This window comes from Odocoileus virginianus, chromosome 6 (genome assembly GCF_023699985.2).
Source record: "Odocoileus virginianus isolate 20LAN1187 ecotype Illinois chromosome 6, Ovbor_1.2, whole genome shotgun sequence".
NCBI classification, from domain to species: Eukaryota; Metazoa; Chordata; class Mammalia; order Artiodactyla; family Cervidae; genus Odocoileus; species Odocoileus virginianus.
In genome coordinates this window covers 14,162,803-14,185,037 of record NC_069679.1, presented here as the reverse complement: position 1 = coordinate 14,185,037, position 22,235 = coordinate 14,162,803, and the positions used below count along the sequence as shown (strand labels likewise).

The window sequence follows — 22,235 nt, the reverse complement described above, 5'->3', positions numbered from 1 at the left end:
ATTCCTGCCCACAGTAGTAGATATAATGGTCATCTGAGTTAAATTCACCCATTCCAGTCCATTTTAATTCGCTGATTCCTAGAACGTCGACATTCACTCTTGCCATCTCCTGTTTGACCACTTCAAATTTGCCTTGATTCATGGACCTAACATTCCAGGTTCCTATGCAATATTGCTCTTTACAGCATCGAACCTTGCTTCTGTCATCAGTCCCATCCACAACTGGGTATTGTTTTTGCTTTGGCTCCATCCCTTCATTCTTTCTGGAGTTATTTCTCCATTGATCTCCAGTAGCATATTGGGCACCTACTGACATGAGGAGTTTGTCTTTCAGTATCCTATCATTTTGCCTTCTTATACTGTTCATGGGGTTCTCAAGGAAAGAATACTGAAGTGGTTTGCCATTCCCTTCTCCAGAGGATCACACTCTGTCAGACCTCTCCACCATGATCCGTCCAACTTGGGTGGCCCCATACAGCATGGCTTAGTTCCATTGAGTTAGACAAGGCTGTGGTCCTGTGATCAGATTGGCTAGTTTTCTGTGATTATGGTTTTAGTGTATTGCCCTCTGATGCCCTCTCGCAACACCTACCATCTTACTTGGGTTTCTCTTACCTTGGACGTGGGGTATCTCTTTACGGCTGCTCCAGCAAAGTGCAGCCACTGCTCCTTACCTTGGACGAGGGGTATCTCCTCACAGCCGCCCCTCCTGACCTTGAACGTGGAGTAGCTCCTCTCGGCCCTCCTGTGTCCATGCAGCAGCCGCTCAGTACGGAATGAAGCAGGGCAAATGCTAATAGAGTTTTGCCAAGAGAACGCACTGGTCATAGCAAACACCCTCTTCCAACAACACAAGAGAAGACTCTACACATGGACATCACCAGATGGTCAACACCAAAATCAGATTGATTATATCCTTTGCAGCCAAAGATGGAGAAGCTCTATACAGCCAGCGAAAACAAGACTGGGAGCTGACTGTGGCTCAGATCATGAACTCCTTATTGCCAAATTCAGACTTAAACTGAAGAAAGTAGGGATAACCACTAGACCATTCAGGTATGACCTAAATCAAATCCCTTATGACTATACAGTAGAAGTGAGAAATAGATTTAAGGGACTAGATCTGATAGACAGAGTGCCTGATGAACTATGGATGGAGGTTTGTGACATTGTACAGGAGACAGGGATCAACACCATCCCAATGGAAAAGAAATGCAAAAAGGCAAAATGGTTGTCAGAGGAGGCCTTACAAATAGCTGTGAAATGAAGAGAAGCGAAAAGCAAAGGAAAAAAGGAAAGATATTTCCATTTGGATGCAGAGTTCCAAAGAATAGCCAGGAGAGATAAGAAAGCCTTCCTCAGCAATCAATGCAAAGAAATAGAGGAAAACAACAGAATGGGAAAGACTAGAGATCTTTTCCAGAAAATTAGAGATACCAAGGGAATATTTCATGCAAAGATGGGCTCAATAAAGGACAGAAATGGTATGGACCTAGCAGAAGCAGAAGATATTAAGAAGAGGTGGCAAGAATACACAGAAGAACTGTACAAGAAAGATCTTCATGACCCAGATAATCACAATGGTGTGATCACTCACCTAGAGCCAGACATCCTGGAATGTGAAGTCAAGTGGGCCTTAGAAAGCATCACTATGAACAAAGCTAGTGGAGGTGATAGAATTCAAGCTGAGCTATTTCAAATCCTGAAAGATGATGCTGTGAAGGTGCTGCACTCAATATGCCAGCAAATTTGGAAAACTCAGCAGTGGCCACAGGACTAGAAAAGGTCCGTTTTCATTCCAATCCCAAAGAAAGGCAATCCCAAAGAATGCTCAAACTACCGCACAATTGCACTCATCTCACACGCTAGTAAGGTAATGCTCAAAATTCTCCAAGCCAGGCTTCAGCAATATGTGAACTGAGAACTTCCAGATGTTCAAGCTGGTTTTAGAAAAGGCAGAGGAACCAGAGATCAAATTGCCAATATCCACTGAATCATCAAAAAAGCAAGAGAGTTTCAGAAAAACATCTATTTCTGTTTTATTGACTACGCCAAAGCCTTCGCCTGTGTGGATCACAATAAACTGAGGAAAATTCTGAAGGAGATGGGAATACCAGACCACCTGACCTGCCTCTTGAGAAACCTATATGCAGGTCAGGAAGCAACAGTTAGAACTGGACATGGAACAACAGACTGGTTCCAAATAGGAAAAGGAGTATGTCAGGGCTGTATATTGTCACCCTGCTTATTTAACTTATATGCAGAGTACATCATGAGAAATGCTGGGCTGGAGGAAGCACAAGCTGGAATCAAGATTGCCAGGAGAAATATCAATAACCTCAGATATGCAGATGACACCACCCTTATGGCAGAAAGTGAAGAAGAACTAAAAAGCCTCTTGATGAAAGTGAAAGAGGAGAGTGAAAAAGTTGGCTTAAAGCTCAACATTCAGAAAACTAAGATCATGGCATCTGGTCCCATCACCTCATGGGAAATAGATGGGGAGACTGTGGAAACAGTGTCAGACTTTATTTTTTTGGGCTCCAAAATCACTGCAGATAGTGACTGCAGCCATGAAATTAAGACGCTTACTCCTTGGAAGGAAAGTTATGACCAACCTAGATAGCATATTAAAAAGCAGAGACATTACTTTGTCAACAAAGGTCTGTCTGGTCAAGGCTACGGTTTTTCCAGTGGTTGTGTATGGATGTGAGAGTTGGACTGTGAAGAAAACTGAGCACCGAAAAATTGATGTTTTTGAACTGTGGTGTTGGAGAAGACTCTTGAGAGTCCCTTGGACTGCAAGGAGATCCAAGCAGTCCATCCTAAAGGAGATAAGTCCTGGGTGTTCATTGGAAGGACTGATGCTGAAGTTGAAGCTCCAATACTTTGGCCACCTCATGCGAAGAGTTGACTTGTGGAAAAGACCGTGATGCTGAGAGGGATTGGGGGCAGGAGGAGAAGGGGACGACAGAGGATGAGATGGCTGGATGAGATGGCATCACCGACTTGATGGGCATGCGTTTGAGTAAACTCTGGAAGTTCATGATGGACAGGGAGGCCTGGAGTGCTGCGATTCATGGGGTTGCAAAGAGTTGGACAGGACTGAGCAACTGAACTGAACTGAACTATTACCTAACCTAACAGCCCGCCCGATTACCATAAGTGAATATGGAGGGGGAGGGTCAGGCAGTCACTTTTCCCCATCTCTAGTAGTGATCTCAAGCATAGACTCCCTGAAGCCCAGAAAAAGGAAGGAATTGGACTCCCTACGCAAGTCTGAGTCAGGGGCAACAGCCTCCTCATAGCCTCTCGCCTTCCTGGAGACTGTCTCTAAGATAGCCATGACTTCTCCTTCTGGCTAACTCCCTCCTACTCACAAAGGCTATGGCCTCCCCAGGCCACAAAGGCTATGACTTCCCAGGGCGTACTACCTGCCACCACCTTCAGGAGGAAGAACAGCTTTAGGGGAGATGCTCATGCAGAGACTGAGATGCCAGAATATGACAATGGACAGCTACCCACCAGGGCACTGAAGCACTAGACCCAGGAGGCTATTTCCAGAAGTCACCCAGGATATGAGTTGAGTAGATTTCTTTATTCCTCCTATTTAGAACTTAACCCAGTCCTTCCAGGTCCATCCTAGCTATCCTGTGGCTTCATGCCCTGAGGGCATTGAAGCTATAAACAGGTTCTTGGATGCCCTTCTCCACCCCTAGACACCTGCCTCAGTTTTTTCACTGCAGTGATGTTGTTTAGCAATGGCATATAACCTTTCTAAACTGAAGGCAGTCTGGGGTCATTTGGCCAGCACATAGCGGCTACCTGATAAATTCCTATTGAATCATTAGGATAATTAAGGGAGCTTGGATCAGAGGCACACCCTTAGCATCTCCAAATGAGATGTGAAGAGAAACCAGTAGCCACACTAATCCCCAAACAGAAAACAACCAATCCCACAGCAGGACCTGTGTTCCACCGTCAAATGCAGAGTCGTGAAGTTCTGGCTTAGAACTTCGAAGGAAGAACTATTCCCTTCTCCAGCCCCACACACTGTCCAGTTACATTTCCTGTGTCTGAACCAAAATGCGGGGGATACAGAATCACTAACCTTCCCTCAGGGCCCCTGAGGAATTGATACTCCCCGGGAAGGCTTGGCATTCCCTGGGAGACAAAGAGAGATGGAACCTGAGGGCACTGACCAAACCTAACAATTTTATCTTGAATCTAACTGGTTATCAGAAATGTAACAGGAACAATGGAGCGATTCCTCCCTTAGTGAATTATTGTTAAACCAATAAAGGATATTAAACTGAATGAGGGCCTGGATTCAGACTCTGTAGACAAACAGTGCCCCGCTAGCCCTCCCCTGATGTATTATCCACTAGGATATAAAACATGGTTCTTGGATGCTTGCAGGCATCCCAGCAGATCTCTCTTTGTTCCTACACATTTGCACAGCAGCATAACTCCTAAGAGGAAGGAAGCTGAATCCCTTTGACAACCAAGGTTCCTACAGAATCTCTGAGGAGCTAGAGTTGCCCTGATCAAGCCCAGCTGGCAGGACCACTGATGTGGCCCCTGAGAGAGAATCGTGCAGGGAGAGAAGGAGGTAGAAGCGGTGGAAAGAGGACTCAGCTGATGCCAGAAACTGCCCTGACCCTGTCAGCCCCAAATCAGGTTTACGCACCCCACCAAGGGCTCAGGGCTGTTTTGAACAGGTGTAACCCAGGGGAAAGGGCGTTCTTTCTCCACACTACTCAACACACACACACACACACACACACACACACACACACATTTTATACCCACACATAACCCACTAGGAGGTGGCTCCTCTTACTGGGAAGGTTGAGGTGGTGGGTGAGGGCTGGAGAAGTTGCCAGGTGATGACACACAAATGGATTCTCCACCAGGGTGCTTTGTCTGAAGTTTTAGAATCTAACTGACAAATATTTGCACCCCAAAGATAGGAACAAAATAGTAACCCACTCCCCAATTCTTTTCCTGATTTCTGAATATTCTTAAACCTCATTCAATCATTTTATTTTTAAAACAAAAAATGTAAAGAATAAAATTTAAATGGCTTATAATACCACATCTCAGACATTTTCTACTAACCATTTACAAATGAAAACAATATGATCAGTCAGTTCAGTTCAGTTCCGTCGCTCAGTCGTGTCTGACTCTTTGCAACCCCATGAATTGCAGCACGCCAGGCCTCCCTGTCTATCACCAATTCCCGGAGTTTACTCAAACTCATGCCCATCGAGTCGGTGATGCCACCCAGCCATCTCATCCTCTGTCATCCCCTTCTCCTCCTGCCCCCAATCCCTCCCAGCATCACGGTCTTTTCCAATGAGTAAACTCTGCATGAGGTGGCCAAAGTATTGGAGTTTCAGCTTCAGCATCAGTCCTTCCAACGAACACCCAGGACTTATCTCCTTTAGGATGGACTGGTTGGATCTCCTTGCAGTCCAAGGGACTCTCAAGAATCTTCTCCAACACCACAGTTCAAAAGCATCAATTTTTCAGTGCTCAGTTTTCTTCACAGTCCAACTCTCACATCCATACATGACCACTGGAAAAACCATAGCCTTGACTACACGGACCTTTGTTGGCAAATAATGTCTCTAGATATGCTATCTAGGTTGTTCATAATTCCTTCCAAGGCTTCAGCAATACGTGAACTGTGAACTTCCAGATGTTCAAACTGGTTTTAGAAAAGGCAGAGGAACCAGAGATCAAATTGCCAACATCTGCTGGATCATTGAAAAAGCAAGAGAGTTCCAGAAAAACATCTATTTCTGCTTTATTGACTATGCCAAAGCCTTCGACTGTGTGGATCACAATAAACTGTGGAAAATCCTGAAAGAGATGGGAATACCAGACCACCTGACCTGCCTCTTGAGAAACCTATATGCAGGTCAGGAAACAACAGCAATATGATACTTGGATGTAATTAAATAAGTCAAATACTACAGAAAGGTATAAATAGCTTTTTAAAAACCCGCCATTTCACAGCCTGGATGGGAGGGGAGTTTGAAGGAGAATGGACACATATATATGTATGGCTGAGTCCTTTCACTGTTCACCTAAAACTACCACAACTTTGTTAATTGGCTATGGGGGTGGTTTAGTCACTGAGTTGTGTCTGACTCTTGTGACCCCATGGACTGTAGCCTGCCAGGCTCCTCTGTCTGCGGAATTTCCCAGGCAAGAATACTGGAGTGGGTTACCATTTCCTTCTCCTGTGCGTGAAAGTGAAAAGTGAAAGTGAAGTTGCTCAGTCGTGTCCGACTCTTAGCGACCCCGTGGACCACAGCCTACCAGGCTCCTCCGTCCATGGGATTTTCCAGGCAAGAGTACTGGAGTGGGGTGCCATTGCCTTCTCAGATTTGCTATATACCCCAATACAAAATAAAAAGTTTAAAAAAATAAAATAAAAACCTTGCCATTTCATTCCCAAAAGGAGAATCACTCCAAACAGTGATGCCAGCTGGGTGGCCAGTAATCCAGTTCTAAAACTCTATGCCATCATCTGCTTTTTTAGAACACCCTGGTGCCCACCATCCCTGCTTGAGTTTCCCAGGAAGCCAACTCTGAGACAGAGATTAACATGTAGGAGGTTTGCTGGGGATTGCTTTTGATACCAACACCTGGGAAAGGGAAGAGAGGGGAGTAGGGTTGGACAAAGGATAAGGTCTAGCTGAATGCAGTCTCACTGGAACATCTCAGTCAGTCCTGCAGGGAGCTCTGAGGATGGGGTGACCCTTCAGAACTCCCCTGAGCTGGAGTGAGAGGCCTGGGCTCCATACCATTCATTCATCTACCACTGGACGTGGGCTGCCGGAAGCGGGCTTCTCTTTGGCTCTCTTCAGAAATCCCTAAGGGTGTTGATTGTTGAGGACTTTCTGCCAGCTGCACTCCCAGCAGTTGAGATAATAAGTGTTCTTATCCTGAAGGGTGATTTGGGCAGCAAATGTAAGCAACCACCACATAACCGAAGCTCTGGGACTAGTCACTGTTATGTAAACTCTAGGTACTCTTTGGCAATAGAAAAATGTCCCTGGGGATTATGTGTTCTGTCCTCTGCTCATTTCCAGGAACACGGAACCTTGACTTCATGGAGCCTGTGCCCTCACCAGCCTCAGAATCTATTACAACAATTTCTTTATGGCTCAATCATATGGCTGTTGGCAGGAGGCCTCAGTTCCCCACAATATGCGCCTCTCCTTAGGTCTACCTCACAACATGGTAGCTGGCTTTCCCCAGAGCAGGTGGTCCCAGAGATCTAGAATGAGGGGGAAAACTCAACATCATTCCAATCCCAATCTCAGACACCACAAATCACTACTTCTGCCACAATCTATACTTTAAAAAGCAAGTCACTAAGTACCTCCTACACTTAAGGTGAGGGGAGTTAGGCTTCACCTTTTGAAGAAGTAGTATCAAATAACTGTGGACATATTTTCAAACCACAACATATACAGAGAAGGATATTTCCCAAATCAACAATGATAGATACTTCTGAGAAAGGGAGTAGAATGGAGGAGTCAGGTAAAATGAAGTTTTTGTCTTTTCTCTGTTTTTTAATAATAATATTGTATTCTTGTCACACTCCTGTAATTAAAAATTAAATATTTTTGACTACTACACATATGGCAAGCAGTGAAACTGGGAGGAAACCAGAAGCTCACCTAAGGGGCAGACTGTGACTTACCGCCCATCTCTATCATGGTTTCTCCTGCTTGAACCCACCCAGTAGACATAAGGGAACAAGGAAGAAAACGAGTATTGCTAAGAGCTTCTCAGAGGAGTCATCATTTTCCCTGCACACAAACAAGGAATCAGATGACTGCACTTTATTGTGAAGTGAAAGGTTGGGAAAAAACATTAGAACCATTAAGTCTGTTTCCTCCATTCCCATTCTTCATCCATAATTTCATTTAATGCGGAAATCATCCTACTAGTTTTGATGGCTTGATTACAGGCTTTGGATGGGGTGCAGACAACCCAAGGAAAATGTCCAAGAAGGCTGAGCTGGGGGATTCTACACCCTGGTGGCCCTCCTCAATCTGGACCTGCAGGCCCACTCCCATTCCTGTATTCCAGGTAGACCTCTCATTCTTCAACAGCTAGGGCCAGCGCCAGCATCTCTGAGAAGTTAGGGGAGCCGTGTGGGAGAATCCGTCCCTGCCCCGGCAGAAAAAGCACAAAGTGGCTAGTTAGGGGCTATCCCCTGGGAGCTGAGGACCTGCTTGGAATTTTCTCCCTCCTGGGAGGCAAGGTGTCTCCACCCTTCCTGGGCCTTTGCTGACCCCTTCAGGCGAGGGAAGGAACTTCAGCTATGTCCACACAAGTGCAACACTCCCACTTCTTCAGGCCCCAGAGCCCCCAGGCTCTGTCCCACGTGATAAAACCTTGCCCATCAGGGCATCAAGGAGGAACAAATAGGACCTTCTCTCCTTCTCCTCCTATAGAGGAAAGTAAATGTGACTTATTCCACTCATTTTACAGACTAAGACCAGCTCCGTGGACCCCAAAGGCATTGCGAGAGGCACCCAAGTGTCAATCACTAGCTGTCTCTAGGCTAGACTTATGGCTCGTATTTGTTTTTTGTGTGTGTGACTCACTTTTGGAGGAGATCATCATTGGATAACTTCTGGTTTGGAAGACTTTGGGGATTTGAATTTGAAATTTTTGAATTTTGCAGGATCCAACAATGGATACTTCTGGCTTGAAGAGTCTTAGAAAGGGAGATTTGGAGCACCCAGAGAGTAGCTATAGGAAAGAGCCACCCAGAGGAAGTGGGATGCAGGCATCCCTCTTGAGTTAGAAGGGAACATGTGGGTGTAATAAATATCTCCACCTCCCTCTGCGCCCTCCATCTCCATGTCCTGCTGATGCCAACAGCAGCCGAACCCAACCAGAAGCCAGAACCCATCAAAGTATGTTCATGACGTCCATATGGGCCAGCCTCTCTGTCTGGGAGTGGATGGGTGGAAAGTGAGTCTGGAAGGGCAAAAAGAAGACACCCAGAGCAGGAGCCAACAGAGGAAAAGAGCTGAGCTGCTTTTTGCACCTGTCTCTATTAATGATGCAAACAAACTGAGAAAACAATACATAACGATTCAGGAGCACACCTGGGAAAGGCAGTGGTTTGTGGTGCACGGGGTTGTGCACCAGAATTTTGATTACAGTTGGTCCACTTGGTTTTGAGATTTATTTTGAAGGAGTTATTAACTTGAGCTTTAAACACGAACAAGCGGAATGATTAATTCTAAAACTGCTGCTGTTGCAGATCTTATCCTGAGTGCATCCTCATTAAAAAGAGAAAAATTCTTCCAAGTCATGAAACACAGTACCAGTCGATTTGTGTGAATGTGGAATCAGGAAGCAAGTGTCTATGTCAGGAAGGCTTGAGTGAGGACACGGGAGAAGTCCGATGGAAAAGACAAATGTCTTTAAACCTTAGAGGAGATGCAAAAGATTTAGGACAGGTCTTCTTAGCAGATGGTGATTCTTCCTCTTGGTCAGATGACCTGCCTATTTTGCGGTTAATCATCTCCATTTTATTCTTTTCAACATGAGGACTGTTGGTGAAAGAACAAGATGACTGAGAATTCAGTCATCTCTTTGACCTACTAGGAAAGCTGTAAACTTTCTCTGTATGCTTTTTTAAAATTTCATACAACCCTAAACTTGATCTCCCATCTTCCCTAAATTCTATCTGTACTTTATCTTCTGTGGAATCTTTTGGGTGTCCATAAACAAGTCCTTCATAATAAGAGAGTTTTAGAACACCTTCTTATTTTAGGTGGGTAAACCAAGGTCTTTTTCTCATTGATTTTAATAAAAACTGAAGGCCTGAACACATCAGTGTCTAGTACAGATGAATTCACCAGCCATTTTTCACAAAGAGGACATGGAAGGGAGAAACTTCAGGTGATTGTCAGCAATTTTAACATCTGGGTATACAGTCAAGTTCCCTTTAATTGGAGCCTTCGGGTGAGCTGGGTTTTTGTCTCTTTGCTCAGAACCTCTGAAGGGGAAAGTTAAGAAAATTTGAGTGCATTGCTATTAATTGCTTCTTCCCATTCCTGCAGTCCAAGAATCTAATGAGGTGAAACTAATAGGAAAACGTTTGCTGTGGTTCCACATACTTTGATAGGTGGAAAGACAGTCAACACAAATTTTCTATTCATTTGCTCACAAATGTGAGCCAATTTGGAGGCAGACTAGACAGGATCGTTAACTATGAGGTCAGGAGTTTGGTATTCTAATTCCACTGTTTTACTAACTAGCTGTATGTGCTCAGGGAAATTTTACTTAATTTTCTATTTCTTACAGCTTTCCAGCAGAATGATTGGAACATAGCAATCAATCTACATTCAGGAGACTAAAATGTCAGGTCCTAGGAGCAAGGGAGATGGAGTATGGTAGCTGAGGATAGCCACAAGGGGTCATATCACACAGGACCTCAGAGACCTGGTTAAGCATTTTACTCTTTATTCTAAGATCATCAAGAGGGCCCTGAGGGTTTCAAGCAGGGGCTGACATGGCTTGAAAAGATCATCCTGGTTCCATTTTGGGAAATGTATCAGAATCCCCTATATAACATTTGAAGTTTGTTATGTCAAAACATACTCACATTACATGTGTTCCTATGCTATGGTATAATAAAGAATTTGTCTGGTCTTTGTCCCTGATTCATGGCACAGAGCTTCTAAAACTCTTGGAATTCCCCAAGTGATAGAAGTATATTTGTTATTCCTGAGGCCCTGAGCCATACTTAAGTTTATATTAATAAGATGACTCAGGAACTTCCTTGGGAGGTCCAGTGGCTAGGACTCTGTGCTTCCAACGCAGGGGGCACAAGTTTGATCCCTGGTCTGGAAACTAAGATTCCATATGCTGTGTGATGAGGTAAAAAATAATAAGATGACTTGAGGATCTCCTAAATAGCTTCAGGATGGGCTGGTCACAGGAAAGACCAACCACCTGATCAGAATTTTAAATGATGTATGACCAGTCCAGTCCTACTCCAACAATGGGGAGAGGGACTGGCGACTGCATTCAGTCACCTGGTCAACGATTTAATCAATCATATCTATGCAATGAAGCCCCAATAAAAACTGAACCCTGGAGCTCAGGGGAGCAGCCTAGTTGGTGAACACACCAATGTGCCAGAAGGGTGAGGCATCTTGGTTCCCCGGGCGCAGCAGAGAAACTCTGTGTTCGGGACCCTCCCAAACTTCACCCCATGTATCTTGTCATCTGGCTGCTCCCGATCTGTATCCTTTATAATAAAACTGTAATCATAAAACTTTCTTGAGTTCCATGAGTTATTCTAGAGAATTACCAAAACTGAGGGAAGTGTGGGAAACTCCTGGATTCATAGCTAGTTGGTCTAAAATGTGGGTGACTTAGGAACCCCCAACGTGTGTCTTGCAACTGAAGTGAGGGCAGTCTTCTGGAGGACTGAGTTCCCACCTGGTGGGGTCTGCACGAACTCCAGGGGGTTAGTACCAGAATTGGACTGCAGCACACCAGGTGGTGTCAGACCAGTGTAGGTTGAAACAGAATCCCAGGCTATTTTGCTTTGCATGCTTGTGTGCTAAGTTGCTTCAGTCATGTCCAACTCTTTGTGACCCCCCATGGACTGTAACCCACCAGGCTCCTCTGTCCATGGGATTCTCAGGCAAGAATACTGGAGTGGGTTGCCATAGACTCCTCTAGGGGATCTTCCCAACCCAGGGATGGAACCTGTGTCTCATGTCTCCTGCAGATGGGTTCTTTAGTCATTCTCAATCAATTTCAAGTCAAAAAACCTTTTGTCAAAAGGAGTTTTTAAAAAAATTGTACCCAAACTAAGAAATGGGCATATTTTTCTGCATTGGAGAAAAACCACTGGCTTTGGGCAGCTCAAAATTCAAACCTGGTTACCTGGTGGCCCCCCTGAAGCCTCAGTGCCATTCACACCTCTGGTTATTAGCCCTAATGTAGCTTGGGAGTGAAATCTTGCTTTTCCATTACTGGCTATACTGCAGCCCCTGATATTTGCTTCTGAGATGTGTTACTTTCACTGGGCCTGGAAGCCTGCATGTCTGTCATCTCAGGCAATGCTGTGTGAAATTCCTTCCCAACAAACAATGTGGACTGGATATTTCGGTGACCTTTGAAATGAAATTACAACCTTTCATAGTTGTTTAAACTAGTTGCTTATATAAGCGTTGTTTGCCAACGCTAAAAGCCCTCCATTTTCATAGCCTTTCTGGACCAGCACACTCCTTGGTTTCCCTGAAAATTAATAAATATTGAACTATGCTTGCAATAAATCTAAAATTTTATTGAATATCTTCTAGAAATGACTATAGTAAAATTTCAGGTTAATAGTGGGCAGGAGAAAAAAGTGTCTTCCCAAATACTATCTTAACACAGTCTATTTCAGTCCAGACAGATCACAGGTTACACACTCAATATGCCCAAGCTAGGCACGGAATTAGAAAGGTCCTTTTTTTTTTTTTGGCTGTACTACATGGCATGTGGGGTCTCAGTTCCCCGACCAGGGATCAAACCCATGTCCTCTACATTGCAAGCGCAGAGCCAGGGAAGACCAAGATACTGGTATTTAGTATTACATGATTTAACAAATTCTGCCATTAAAGTGCTTTAGACCTTTTATGGACTTCCCTGGTGGACCAATGGCTAAGATTCTGTGCTCCCAATGCAGACGGCCCAGGTTGGATCCCTGGTCAGGGAACTAACTCCCACGTGCCACAACTAAGTGTTCACGTGTCATAACTAAAGTTCCTGCAGGTCACAACTAAGACCCAGTGCAGCCAAATAAATAATTTTTTTTAAGTTTTTTAGGCCTTTTTAATCATCTGTATTATAAATTTGGTTATCAAGTTTTTCACAACTAGAGATAAAAACCCATTACAAATGATTCGCAAAAATAACCCTCTTCTAAGGTATCCACAGCATCAATGCTTCTGATCCCAGTAGCATAATAATAATTGTCCAGGAGGAAAATCCCCAATTGCCCACCACCTTTATCATAGATTGAGCTGGAAGAACTCCACCTGGCCACAGAGGAATTTCGGGGTTTTTTTGCCTCCCGTTATATTAAATACTCTTTTACCACTTTCCTCTTTGCCTTACCATCCTGGACATTCTAATCATTCCTGCCAGAAAAACACAGGAAAAAATAAATTTTTTTAATGCTTAGAAGTTGTTAAAAGGAACGGGTTGACTAGCATTGTCCCTTGTTGTGCCACTGGTCGCAGAGCTCTTGATAATTCAGTCTCTAGGCCTCATTCTGATCCATCTCCAGCTTCAATATCGCTGTCACTACTGTCATCAGCCTAAGGCTGGCTTTGCAAGAATCACATAGAACCACAGGGTAGAGAAAGAGCTAGTGGATCCTGCCCTCAGCATCCTATGTCACCTTCTTTATTTCATGCCACCAAGACAAAGCTTAATTACAGGTTCTTACTCTTTTCCAGCTGAGCTATTTAAAATCCTAAAAGATGACGCTGTTAGAGTGCTGCAGTCAATATGTCAGCAAATTTAGAAAACTCAGCAGTAGCCACAAGACTGGAAAAGGTCAGTTTTCATTCTAATCCCAAAGAAGGGAAATGCCAAAGAATATTCAGACTACCATGCAATTGTGCTAATTTCATATGCTAGTAAGGTTATGCTCAAAATCCTTCAAGCTAGGCTTTCAGCTGGGAAAGATTGAAAGCAAATGGAGAAGGAGGCAGCAGAGGATGAGATGGTCAGATAGCACCACCAACTCAGTGGACGTGAACCTGAGCAAACTCTGGGAGATGGTGAAGGACAAGGGAGCCTGGCCTACTGCGGTACATAGGGTTGCAGGGTAGGACATGATTTAGCAACTGAACAACAAACCTTAGTCAACTTTATCAAGACTTCTAGGGGATCATTAGAAACATGTCATTACTAACTGTTCCTGAGGATATAAGACAAGAATAATATTCTCTATTTTGGAGTAGAAGGAAAAAAGTATATGGCATATAATACATGTCAGTTCAGTTCAGTCGCTCAGTCGTGTCCACCTCTTTGCGACCCCATGGACTGCAGCACGCCAGGCTTCCTTGTCTATCACCAACTCCCAGACCTTTCTCAAACTCATGTCCATATGTACAGTTTTATATATAGTTATATACAGTTATATGTGTGTATGAGAGGTGAGAGATTTCACATCGGCCATCAGTGCGTGTGTGCTCAGTCATGTCTGGCTCTTTGCGACCCCATGGACTGTAGCCTGCCAGGCTCCACTGTCCATGGAACTTTCCAAGCAAGAATACTGGACTAAGTTGCCATTTCCTACTCTAGGGGATCTTCCCAACCCAGGAATGGAACCCCACCTCTGTGTCTCCTGCATTGGCAGGTGGATTCTTTACCACAGGTGCCACCTGGGAAGCCCACTGCACAGAATAATACCAAGATCTTATGAAATGGCTTGAATATACCAGCATACCCTTCACAATCAAGTCCTGTACTGGAGTGGGTAGCCATTCCCTTCTCCAGGGGATCTTCCCATCCCAGGGATCCAACAGGGGTCTCCCTCATTGCAGACAGATTCTTTCCCATCTGAGCCCCCAGGGAAGCCCCTACATGTGTGTGTATTATCTACATATAGATACACAAATATACACACACATACATATCTTGGCTCTTTTTGTTTGTATGTGATTTCTATACCTTCTCACATAATTTTTCCAAAATATTTTCCCTTACAGAGAGTATTCAGAGGTATTTTCAGGTAGTAGTTACCAGAAAAAAGAAAATCAGAGTGCTTTAATAAGCTTTTATGGTTTTCATCAAAAATAAGTGTCTTTTTAAATATAACTGGTCCTTGTAATTATATAAATGTAGTCATATTAAACCCAGTAATGTAATTGATGAGATGTTTTTGATCTCCAATAATTGGACCAACTACAAAGCCAACTAAGATATTTAAGTGTTATTTTCATTCCCAAAGAAAAGAAAGGGGAATGAGAGAAAGATAAAACCTTCTTGGTCACAGCTAGAACCCAGAGGACTATTTCACCTGTCTCTTGGCATGAATTTTACCTCAAACACACACATATAAAAATCTACTTCAAACAAACATCTACCATTAGCTCAAACCTGATCAATAAAGTCAGCAGAAGCGGGGCGCTCTTCATGCCATTAGAGAGAAAATATACTTGCATTATTCGGGAGACCTGAGGAGAAAGAGATCCAAAAAAAGCTTTCCCCTTGAAAATAGTAAGAAAAGTAAATAGCCATCTTTTAGATTCTGTGAATGGGGTGATATGGTTGAAACTTATTATACAGGTCTTCAAAAGATTCTTGTGCTGCTTTAGTTTTTAACCATTTTTTAAATTTTACTATAGTTAATTTACAATGTGTTTATTTTGGGTATACAGAAAATGACTCAGATAGATATATAGATATATACATATACTTTTTCAGCTTCTTTTCCATTATAGGTTATTACAACATATTGTAGGTCCTTGTTGTTTATCTAGCTTATATATAGTAGTGTATATATGTTATACCCAAACTCCTAATTTGTCTCTTTCTTGCCTGCTATCCCCTTTGGTAACCATGTTTGTTTCTATGTCTGTGAGTCTATTTCTGTTTTGTTAACAAGTTCATTTATATAATTTTTTAGATTCCACATATAAGTGGTATCATATATTTGTCTGACTTACTTCACTTAATATTTCATTTCACTTATTACATAGGGTCTTCAGAATATCCTTGTTCTACCTTAAATTTAACTCCAGGGCTTTGTTCATTCTGATAGTGGGATAACACATGTGTTATGAGATGAAACAGAAAATTCTCTTCTGCTAGCTGAAATGGACTTCCACACTTCAAGTCACAGGACAGAGTTTGTCCTCTTAGCCACAGAAATCATTTATTTCCTCAGGATCTGAACTAAGACAGCACAAGTGTTCCGTGAAGGGCTCAGGATATACACCAACTGGTGTCCCTTGGTGTGAGTGGGACTCACAGGAGCAGGGTCAGCGGGGCCCGGGGTCCGCCTCCCGTGTCCTGCAGAGATGTGCTGGGGCCCAGTGAAAGACATGTGCTGAGGAGAAGAGCCCCAGAGAGCTTGTACCCACCCCTGGCATCCCTCTGTTTTATGAGATGTGTATAAAAGCGTCTTCACATGAGGGATTAAACATTTTATTTATGCACACCAAGGCCTTCCCTCCCTGGCGGTTCAGATGGTAAAGAATCTGCCTACAATGCAGAGATCCAGGGTTTGATCCCTGGGTTAGGAAGATTCCCCTGGAGAAGCAAATGGCTACCCATTCCAACATTCTTGCCTGGGGACAAGACAATGGACAGAGGAGCCTGGCAGGCTATAGTCCATGGGGTTGAAAAGAGTCGGACATGACTGAGCAACTTTCACATGCACACCAAGCAGTTCTCATCGTAGGTGCCCACTGTCTAGGGGGATTCTCTGATGCCTCGGTTTCCAGACCCTGGAAACTTCAAGTCCCCGGGGGAACATTGAGTCTGAGAGCTGGCTCACTGCCAGGCAACTGAGAGAGGAGCCCAGTGTCAGAGTCACGCGCCAGACAGTGCTGCTCGTCTCCGCAAACACAGCAGTACATAGTTGCACATATACAACATGCACAAGTCTGCAGTTGTTGGGGGGAGATGGGAGTCATTAATAGATTTTATTTTTTTAAGCAGGTTTTTAGTTTCAGGCAATGATGATGTGTCAATATACAATAGGTGCATCAATTGCAACTATGTTAGGTCTCTGTGTTTAAGGCAGACTTTCATTAGAAGCAGTCCCCAGGCGAGTTGGAATAAGGTGACTGGTTGGATTTCTAAGAACTTATAGAGCTTATGAGTCTGCTGCATCCCACATGAAGGGCAGTTTGGTAAGGTCAAGAACGAACTGTCTCTCCCTCATTCTGATGTTAGAGTTCCACATCCACCAAGCTCTTTTTTTTGTTACTAGAAAAGGCAATAGTCTTTCTAAGTTTCATCCTTTTAAAAGTACCTTCTCTTTCTGCTTGTCATCAAACAGTATTTTCCTTATTCTTTAAAACGTGTGTAAGAGGGGACTAGGAGAGGCGTTCGGACGCTATTACCGGGTTGGGGGGGCTGGGCTAGGGAGGGGTTTGGGGGTGAGCCCTGGGTCCCCCGGCCGCTGAGGAGATGGATGAGGATGGGCTTCCTTTCATGGGCTCAGGCATAGACCTGACTAAGGTGCCAGCTATTCAACAGAAAAGATTGGTGGCATTTCTAAGCAAGTTTGCAATGCACTGTAGAGTCCCTCAACGGCTTTTCTACCATTTGTGAGGAGAAACTAGCAGATCTTTCTCTTCATATCCAGCAGATTGAAACAACTCTCAATATTTTAGATGCAAAGTTATCATCTGTCCCAGGCCTAGATGATGTCACATTTGGAGCATCTCCTGTAAATGTCACTAAGATCACAAATGGAACACATTCTGAAGCCACTTCAGAGCAATCACGCAGAACAGTTTACAGGACTCTGGACCACAGGAAAGTGAAGTGACACCAGAAAATATCTTAACTGTAGCCAAGGATCCAAGATATGCCAGATATCTCAGAATGGTTCAAGTGGGTGCTCCAGTGATGGCAATAAGAAACAAAATGATATCAGAAGGAGTAGACCCAGATTTTCTTGAGAGGCCAGATGCTCCAGTGCCTGAGAGTAAAGGTGAAAAAAACACAGAAGAAAGTTCAGATAGCGAATCTTCTTTTAGTGACTAAGCTTAACTTTCATAACAATTATATATACATGTGTTAGTGTACCTTTACATTCTATAACAAAGAGCTCGAACTATAATTCTTAGTTATAAAAACATCAAGTGGCTACAGATCTGCCACCAAGCTTCCTCTGTTAAAAAATAATAATAATAAAGCATTTATTAAAAAAAAAAGTGTAAGACCCTCCCACTTTGGAGAGCAAGACCTGGACTTAACCTTGGACTCTTCACTCACTAGTTCTAACTTACAAGGGATAGAACTAGTTTATCCCTAGTAAGTTATTTAGCCTCTCAGAGGTTATTTTCTATCAGTAAAATGAGAGATTAATAATATCTGTCCACCTCATATAGTTATTGGGAAGATCAAAAGGAAAGATGTATGAAAGTAACTAACAAAATGAGGAATAAAAACCGTGTGGTCAGGGAGGTGGGAGGGGGGACCGGGATGGGGAATACATGTAAATCCATGGCTAATTCATTTCAATGTATGACAAAAACCACTGCAATGTTGTAAAGTAATTAGCCTCCAACTAATAAAAATAAATGGAAAAAATAAAAAAATATATAAAATAAAAAAGAAAACCCGTGTGGTCATTGCATAGAACTGTTTTATAAACAGAAGTCACTCTTCAAATGTTCATACATGTTCTATTAGCCCATATGACTCCTCTCTATTTCAAATCTAATCTCTTATTGGTTCTGGAAAAATGTATTATTGCTTCTTTAATTATTGATTTCTTGCCTTTGATTTTGATTGCTTATTCAGGAGGCCTCACTATTCAGAAATTGCAATACTGAACTCTATTCCCCAGATCTGCCTTCCTGAAATGTTTAATTTCTCAGTTTCTTAAAATTCTGGATATATTGCTCACACTGTCTTCTTATTTAAGTGCCATTTCTGCTGTGTGCAACTAAAACAATATTTCTAGTCTGTCTTTCACAATGATTGTTACTTTCATTCTTTTTCATTCTGACCTTCACTTACTTGAGACGAAGTGCAGTCCATTTCATTTCTTTGAAAAGAGGCTCCAACCAGTTTCTGAATTCTCTGTGTGGTTCCCTGCAGTTGCTTTTTCTCAGGATTAATTAAAATAAAGTTTTCTGTACACTCTTTGGTCTTTTTGGAGTGATAAAATTTTTTCAGGGAGACCACATTAATTTTTTCTGTTTAATGCATTCTCCCTTAAGTTATCTTAGTGACTGATCTCTGCTCCACTGCTGAAAATTCTTTAGTAAAATTTCTGACTGATTTTGATAGAATCTGTGATTAAGAGTTTGATTGGGTTTCTGCTCACTCAAACATCTTCCTGGATAATTTTCCTACCATGTCAGATCTTTCTACCCTCTGGTTTCAAGAGTCTGGAAAACTTCAGCAAAGGGTGGGATTAAAACCAGAGAGCCAAGCATTTTCAATAGAAAACTGGAAAATACTTTTTTGTGCTTTGGTTCTGCTGTCAAGACTCAGGCTGAGCCTAAGAAAGGGAGTGCAAGGGTGGAATGTTGAAATAAAATCTTACCACAAACCCCGTAATAACTCTACCAATTAACCTCATTCCTAAAGTTTCCGAACCTTCCAGGCATCTTGCAAGTAGCAAAGGTTGCGTTGATTTCCTTAGCTATAAATGAAGGAGTACTAAATTATTTCCAAGGTCTTTTTCCAAGCTCTGAATTTCTACATTAAATAATACTTAAGTTACGGGTTCATATGAATTGGTGACCAGAATTATGCCCACTTCCTGATACCCCACCTTCAAAATGTACACGTGCCTGTGCACATGAGCTCACACACACACACACACACTCACACACACACTCATGCACACACACGCACACTCACACACACTCACACGCACACTCTCACACACGCTAACTAACCTAACTCACACTCACACACACGCACGCGCACACGCACACTCACACATTCTATCACACTCACACACACTCACACTCACACACACACACACACACACACACACACACAGAGGCCTGTTTTGATTATCTTGTAAATTTTTTAAATCAACTGCTATTAAATGTAACACGAACCAGTGAAAGGGGGAAATAAGAGAACTGAATAGGAAATTCCTCCCACTGGGATCAGGGCAACCTCTGCACCCCCAGATCTACCTCAACACGGGAGGTACGTTAGAGAAGACCCCACAGGCAGCCAATGCGAGGATGGGGCGCCACGTCTCAGCCCAGTCTGGACTCAGCCAGGGGAGGCCCTGAAGCCCTCTGGTGGACAGACTGTAGAACTGCAGCCTTCTCTGTATTTTAAAAAAGCTCCAGTGACCTGAAACCCTAACCAAGGGCCTACATAAGGGACAGGCTAGGTCTTTGCTTCGAAAATGGTGCCTTGTGTCATTTTGAGGCACATTATCCCCGCAGCTGTTAGATATGAGGCTCAAGAAAACTCAAGGATGGATTTCAAACTTGGTACTGTTAAATGACCTACATCTTTACTAGTATTTTGGGTTCTCCGAGCAGAAGAAAAAATTTTTAATTCAAGTGTCAAGCAAAGCTGCCAGCCTCAGGGTTCTTGTCTCCTCTGAACTTCAAGTACTCTTAATTTGCATTGTCCAAACTCACGTCTCAAGAAGATATCTGTGGCAACTAGTAGCAGAAAACTGCGGGATGAAATTGTTTTGACAGGCTCTGAATGGGAGAGTTGTGACAACTTTAAATTATTGTTCAGCCAGTGCTTAATGCCTATCTATTTGCCTATTCATTCATGTAAGCTACAAATATTCCTTAGTTCATGCTCTATCAGTCATTGCCTGTTTGTTCTCAGACTTCTTTCTCATCTTTCTCTTAAAAACTCTTTCCTGCTTATCTTTGCCAACTATCTTCCAGTAAGAATGGGAGGCACTAGCAAGAGGCTGGAGATTGAGAAGTAAGGAGAAGCCAGATTCTTTTTGTTGACCATCTCTCTCTGTTTTGAGCATCATTTTCCCATAGTGGTTCCAGTTCCCCATCAACCAGCCCTTCCCTCCAGGGTTCTCGCCAGTCCCAGCCATGGGACAGCCTCAGCCTCTGATTCTGATGACACCATCCCTCTCCTGTGTCCTTCAAGCCCTCATGGTAGTAGCATTCAGCTTCCCATCTCTGTGCACTTCCTGTGTAATCAGTTCCCTGTTTCAAATTCCATCTTTGAAATTCCTCTTTGAAATGCCCGGGATGATTTTGCTGATGGTAATAAGGATACTGCAGTGGGCAAGACCGGCTCCATTCCAGATAGCATGGAGCTCACATGGAGCTCACAAAGTCTATTGGGGAAAACAAACATGAAACAATCAGTAGCATGATAAATATTTCAAAAGAGAAGTATATAAGAACATACAGCAGAGAGACCTAACCTAGAATAAATTTTGTAGTTCCATAGGCGACACTGGAAACCCTAAGTCAATGGGTCCTTACACAATGACACAGTCCCGCAAGCGATGTTTGCAGCACATCCAGTTTTAATGCTACCTCTCACCCTTCCTGGATCCAGCAGGGAAGAAAAGTGTCCCTCACCAAAGACGGAAGTCAAGGGTTTCAAGGAGGATTCAGTGCATAGTAGTGGCAAAAAAGCAGAGATGGAGTTATTCTGGCACCCTGCAGGGGTCCAGGAAAATTAGGTTCTGCCTGGTCCAGGCAAGGGAAGAACTAGAATCTTGGAGGAATGTATTCTCCCCCTGGCAACCACCAAAACACAGGAGTCAGGCAATATCCAAGCCAAGTCCAACTCAGAGAAAATGCCTTCCCAAAGTTTTAAGCTCTAACATTTCAGTATTTCCTGAGCCTCCTGACCCACCCCAGCACCGCCTGCAGTGGGCCAGCCGGTTGCTGGGCTCTTTTGTCCCAGCAGGTTTCTACCTGTGCCTTGATGGGCTCGAGGCATTCTTATCCTCTCTATATACTCCTCCATCCTGAAGAATTCCAGATTTACTCAACACCTTGACTTCTCTTGACAAATCATAAGAGGTCTGGATTAATGCTTCAGATGTGGGAGGCGAACTCTCTTCATTTGTGCCACTTAAATCACTGTTGACCAGATCTAAAGTGTGTTTTTTAATGGAGGTTTCTAATTCCACACTATAGAGGAAAATCATTGCTGAAATGCACGGCCATTCAGAGCCACTGTGCCTTGCAGGATCTCCCCATATGGAAGGAGGGAGAAAGCAAAGTAAGAGGATCTGTGCCCCCCTCCCAGCTCACTGCCTACCCTCGGTCAATACTGGAACTTGCACTCATGCTCAGTCGCTTCAGCCCAACTCTTTGAGACCCCATGGACTGTAGCCCGCCAGGCTCCTCTCTCCATGGGATCCTCCAGGCAAGAATACTGGAGTGGGTTGCTGTGCATTCCTCCAGGGGTTCCTCTCAACCCAGGGATTGAACCCATATCTCTTACGTCTCCTACACTGGCAGGCGGGTTCTTTACCACTTGAGCCACCTGGGAAGCCTATACTTAAAAAG

General features: G+C 43.5%; 1 pseudogene; it reads left to right on the top strand.

Annotated features, from left to right (window-relative positions):
* The first annotated feature begins 17,162 nt into the window (after window positions 1-17,162).
* LOC110129567 (WASH complex subunit 3 pseudogene) lies at window positions 17,163-17,833 on the top strand (annotated as a pseudogene).
* Window positions 17,834-22,235: the final 4,402 nt, after the last annotated feature.